The sequence below is a fragment of the Carassius gibelio genome, chromosome B17 (assembly GCF_023724105.1).
Source record: "Carassius gibelio isolate Cgi1373 ecotype wild population from Czech Republic chromosome B17, carGib1.2-hapl.c, whole genome shotgun sequence".
NCBI lineage: Eukaryota > Metazoa > Chordata > Actinopteri > Cypriniformes > Cyprinidae > Carassius > Carassius gibelio.
Window position 1 is genome coordinate 14,898,261 of NC_068412.1, and position 6,671 is coordinate 14,904,931.

Genomic DNA, 6,671 nt, shown 5'->3' on the forward strand with positions numbered 1-6,671 from the left:
TATATATATATATATATATATATATATATATATATATATATATATATATATATATATATATATATATATATAAATTTTAAGTGTTAAAATTTTAAGTATTAAATATATTACATTATATTCATATTTAGTATTGTTTAATGTCTTGAATTGTTAGTATTGGTTTCTCTGTAAGAAGAGAATGTAATATCTCAGTGGAGTTTTCCTGGTTAAACAAAATAAATAATAATAATAATTAGCGCCTATAGATATGTAATTGAGGAGGTGATTGTTCCGTGTGGTGTTTAGAGGCAACATGTCTGTCGACTGTTTTTGCAGGTCTGGAGCCTCATGCAAACTACAGCTTCATTGTTGTTGCATGCAGTGCAGCTGGTTGCGGAGCAAGTCAGCCATCTATGGGCCACACGCTGAAAGATGCACCAGCAGGTTAATGCACAGGCACATACACACAGGCACTCTAACATATCTCACAGTAAAAACATTAGAGGAACCTTAAAAAATTTATTTAAATGCATGATCACAGTTACATCTACATATATATACATGCAATCTTTTCACAATAAGCCATCTGAACAGGTCTGTTTCAGAGGTTTTTTGTAACCCTATTCTATATGTCTAAAATTATGATAAATCATTGTGGCCTTCTGTCATCACTTGTCTTATCCTATCATCTTTATTCTCTCTCTCTAGATGTTTGGGCAGTGCCCAGGCATATCCAGGTGAACTCCTCAGCAGTGGAGCTTCACTTGAGCCAGCCGCTCAAACCCAACGTCCTGCTCTCTCAGCATCGGCTGCTGCGTGACGGAGTGTTCGTCTTCAGCGGTGACAGAGGAAAGATGAGCTACACAGACACTGGCCTTCAGCCCAACACCAGGTTCTATCTGTCAGCCATCTTTAACAAGCCATTAGCACTTGATTATCGATGACATCTAATCCTATGTGTGTCTTAAAGAATCCTGGGACTCTACAATAACAGAGCTTCTCTGATACCAAATCATTAAAAGTTTTTAAGAGGAGCGAGCAGGGAGGCTAGCTAATGAGCAGCAGCGTTGGCTTGGAAAGTCACATTGATCGCGTTCCTCTTCTGACTCAGGATAGGACAGCAACAAAACTTTTCTGCTGTTGATGGACAGTGAGACTAAGATAGTTACAGGATTTTTTTTCTAGCATAAATTTAGAAATAATTAAATATTACATGATTGCATTTTTAATATTTAATATAGTAATAATATTGCATAATTTTTGAAAAATCGCATTATTTTTTGAGTCTCTCTCTCTCTCTCTCTCTCTCTCTCTCTCTCTCTCTCTCTCTCTCCCTCTCTCTCTCTCTCACTCTCTCTCTCTCTCTCTCTCTCTCTCTCTCTATATATATATATATATTGTATCTATTCAATAAATTATACATATTGTATAATAATTATAACATTGTAATATAAGAACATATTTGTATATTAACATTAAATTAAATCATTTAATTGAATTACATATTTTAAGATATAATTAAATAGGGCATTGCAATTAAAATATATTCATAGAAGTATTTATTTTAAAATATTGAACTTTTTTTATATATAAGTATTTTTGTATTATATTAGTATTCAGTTTTGTAGACAAATGTAGAATTTGTTTGTAGACGAATGTAGAATTTGTAATTAATGTTTTTTTTTTAGGGGCTGAATAAAAAAAAACTGCTTAATGTTCTACTTAAGTAAATATGAGAAAAAAAAATTCTTGATGTTATAGAAATTGCCCTGTTTTGTCACTGCCTCGTTATTCATGAATATATTCGGCCTTAGCATCTGTGAAATCTGTTGGTTGGCTGTAATCAAAAAATGCACACAGGGACTCTGTGTGTGCAAAAATAATTGGTTAGTTTGTGCAATATTTTGTGTAAATATTTGCAATGGTTCAGTCTCATAAGCTGCTTAAGATACAGGATAAATCTGTTTGTTTCATTATTTTACAATCAGTGATTCGTAGATTGTTCACTGCATTCTCTCACGTGTGTGTGTGTGTGTGTGTGGGTGTATATATATATATATATATATATATATATATATATATATATATATATATATGTATGGAGAGAGAGAGAGAGAGAGTGTGTGTGTTTAAACCTTTTTCAACATGCAAATCTATATCTTCCACACTGATTTGAACTGTCAAAACCATGTGTCTTCTGATTGGACAGTTTAGACAGGTCATTTGGTCACCTGATCTCCCTCTCATTGCCCCTTCGCTGCTTTTGTTTATAGTGTAGCTTCAAACGGAGTCGGGGATAGCCATGACGTTTAATTTGCCGTAATTCCAGATGACCTGCCAAAAGGCATTCCCTTCTCCCGTGCTCTTCCCTTTCCCTTTCTTCCTCCAATTTAGCCCTGTAAGGAGCGTTACAGTGGCAGACGAGTGGTTCATTATCCGGAGAGGCTATAGGCTGATGTGGGAAACAGTTAAGCAGGGGGCTTGGGGGTGTTCTGCCAGCACTCCTGCTCATCGATTATTTATGACAATGTTGATTAGCTGTCACTTACCTCACCGTCGTAGAAAGTCTCTCTGACGAGAGAAATATTAACCTTTCTCCCTGTGGGGAAACAGGTTAGCTGCTCGCCACCGCCTTTGATGTGCCACATCGTGTTTATTTGACTTAAAGTATGCAACAAACACAATGGCCGTGTTGTTATGCACAGCTGTTCTCTGGTGAGCCTCTTCACATGTTCTCTGATTAATATCGCTAATGCTTTTATTACACATGATGAGCACGGTATATAATAACTGATGTGACTATTTTAAAGGGATAGTGCTGGAACAATAGTTAATGTGGAGGTATTAATGGCTGGCTGTGGAGTTTATGGCAAATTAAAAGCCTTTAATGTTGAACATGACCCACATACATTGCTAATGCACACCTTTGCACTGACACCCATCTCTGTTTAAAAGGCAAATCTATCTTGTGAAGTCATGTATGTCTTAAAAGAGCCTTTCCGCAGAGTGTTTTTATAACCCACATCAAGCGTTAATACATGCGCGCACACACACACACACACACACTTTCACACACACACATCCCTTTCTATTCATATGCATGTCCGTTCAGAGCATCTGTCACGCCTGTCACAGATCACAGTGGAGGGGCTGATCAGCATTGCATTTACAATGTCATCTGTTAAATAGTATCACACTATATCGATCCAGCGGGGACTTTTCCAATGAATCATATAATGTAAAAGCAGCATTACAAGAAGGCTTAGTCATATGAGCATTTTATTTTCTCCATTTATATCAGAACTAAAAATGTACCATTTCATGGTAGTTAATATCTGAGTAGATGACAGATTTGACATTGATTTATATATTTGTTTGTTTGTTTTTTTAATTCTGGTGAAACCTTTGAACAGTAATGGGTGTTTTTTGTTTGTTTGTTTAAAATGCTGGGAGATTATTTTGTGATAATGACCATCTGTCTTTACAGTTACTATTTTGTGGTCTCATTCATTAAATTTAGGCAGAATTTTGCATGCAGTAAAGGTCCACTGTCTATTGTCAATAGTGTAATGATGTATGAAACACCAGTCGCACAGAAATTCCTTTTAGCTTTTCATTTGACAATGCAGTGAACAGTGTCTTACATTGTTATTGATATACTATTATATACTATTAAAGTTTTTACAGTTTATTTTATTTTAGTTTTTGTTGTTAATTTTTAATTAGATTTTATTTTAATATTTTCTGATTTAATTTTAATATTTAAAAAATGTTATAGTTTTATATTTAGGATTTTTTCAATATTTCTATATAGTTTTAGTTTTAGTTTAACTAGTTTAAGTTATTTTAGTACTTCATCTTTTTTTGATGAAATATTGCGAAATTAATATTATTTGATACTAATATTTCAACTTGGTTAAATGACAGTGTTTTTTGTGTTTTTTTATAAAATTTATATATATAAAAAACAAACAAAAAAAAAATATATATATATATATATATATATATATATATATATTTGTTTTTTTGTTTGTTTTTTATGGTAAGGTCTGCTGTAACTGCTACAAATTTGTAAAAAAAATTGCTCTATATGACATCATTCTGAACCTGCAATGCGAGTGATTATTTTAAGCTTGCATTCATGATTTTAGAGAACAATTGGTTTGTTACTCCGACATTCACGCCTCAATTCTGAGGACTCTGATGAAAGACGAACAACCTCAAACAAACCTGCGCTTGCTGTGAAAGACATGGCTTAATGGCAGAATCAATGCACCCGCCTCTCTCGCGGACAATGAATAATTAAACGCAGCGTCGACTCCCACCTGAAATGGAGAATCGCTGAAACAGAGGCAAATTTAACTTCTGTGACAGGAGACTTTTAAGCTAATAGCATAATTTAGTTTCGCAGTTGACTTATTTATCTCCTATCCATCTTTGCTTCACTGATATGTGTACAAGTTGGAGGCCAGCAGCAGCGGTGGGAGCAGTCTCAGTGATAGATACGTCATTCAGACCCCCATCTCCTCCCCGGAAAGGATTCCTCCTCCGTATAATGTCAGCCTCCACGGTTCTCGCTCCGTCTTTGTTGCCTGGTCACCCCCAGGTAATGTTTACAACCTAATGCACTATGCAGCCTCTCTATTTAGCACTCACGCAAGGCTGATTTATCCCTGCTCAGGCCTGCGAGAGTGACGGCACGCAGGCAGGGATTTACGAGTGGCGTTGTGTGTAATTTACCAGGGGCCCAACATGGTCTTGGTGTACATGCATCAGTGCGGGCCGGACGTAGATGGGTCCCACCAATCAATTAACATTCAAACCTAAGTGACAGCTTTTCCTACCTCTAGTGTGATTTAGGGGAGAGTTGTTTGAGATGTGCTCGCCCTTCACCTGCTTGTGTTCTGCCATCACTGTCCAATTGTGTCCCATTCATTCTCTCCGTCTCCGCTGTTGCTGTGGAGTTGAGGTGAAGTTCACATCAATATTAACTTAATGCCATTTTGTTTTTCACACTCCTATGAAACAATGGGAGCTTATTTCATTTTAATGATTGTGTTTGTTCGGATGCTGTTCAGACAAATTACTTATTTAGTATTTACAGTAATATTGTAATGCTAATTACAGTTATTGTTCAAAATAGAAAATGAAACACCACTTGAAAAGAGTTGAAATATCCTCTGACAATTAAAAAAGGCGCGTGCTGCGTGACGAATCGTCCCAGTCGGATGAGGAGGTCGTCGTCGTCAGGTGAAAGGTTATCATTTGGGTCATCTTATTGACGGCTAAATTATTATTAAAAATTTTACTAATATTTAGATTGGGCATGGGCAGGCATTCATAAAAGGATACGTTATGACAAAAAAAAAAGAGAGGAAATTTTGCTTTGACAAAAGGGCACTTTGGGCACCAAAGGGGCAGGTGCTCAAGCGAAGGAGCTGAAAATAGACTGCACCATAGACCAACTCAAACCTAGTCTAAAGTCAATGGCGCAAAATTTTTTTGTTATTTAAAGAGCGTGTGGGTAGAAAATGCGCCTCTGGGTGGGTCCACAGTGCGCGTTGACTTTGCTTATTACACACAGGTATGCACATCACACAAACATGCCAAATATTCAAAACAAAAGGATTACAGTGTAAAAGAATATTATTGTGTAGGCTACATAAATATAAAAATGTAATGATGGATAGTCATTGCGTGTATTAGAATTAGGCTACCTATTTGTAATTCAGCCTATTACTATTTATAATGATGAATGAAATCGGCTAATTAATTGAACAATTGTGCCAATACACACACATATATATTAATTGACTCATAGCGCAGAGCTTTGGTGGATTCCTGCTTGTCCCGTAGATGATCTGCTCGCGTGCTTTAACTTCGCACACGAACAAGGTCACGAATAAAGGCCTTTGTATGCATGAATTTTGTTAGAGTTTGGTGAATTTCACTATTAGAGTTCATTATCAGTAGTAACTAGCAAAATGTGTTTATTAAGACCATTCATTATGCCAGTTGTCAAACAGAAAGATAGAGAACAGAAAATAACTTTTTATTTTTATTTTGCTATCATTTTTCTGGGGAGTCCTTCTTTGTGCGGCCATGCTGTGGTTCACTCAGTCATTCAGAGTGTGTTGTTATTGCTGTGGTCCTGCATGATCTTCTCATCATGTCTGTTGCAGACTGCAGCCCACCGGACTCCACTGATCAATCAATCACTCTGTTTACACTCGGAGACTGCAGCACTAGTCTCATCTGCACATCCCACTGTGCATGTGGCCTGAACATTCTCCCACATGGAGAGCAAATGCAAACTCTCTCTCCTTCTCTTTCTCCCTATGGTATTAGCTACTGTATGATAGTTCATAGATTCTAGCACCCCAGACCGCTCTTATGCATGCTTGCAGCATCTACCCAGCCCACCTGCTGCACATATGTGCTAAAGAGCATCTATGTGCAGCATCTACACTGTGCATGTCAGATCTGTGTGTATGCATTCACCTGGTCATGTGTTCTAAGCAAATCTGCATGCATGTATTTGTTTCCCTCAAAAAAGGGGGTGGAGGTTCTGTGGGTGATAAAGAGTGTGTGTGCATATTCGCACACTCAAGAGTGATTTCACAGGCTACATTCAAGCGGTTCTGATTGTCTGCCTCAGATGGTCCATCTTTTGCTATTATTGCCCCATTATG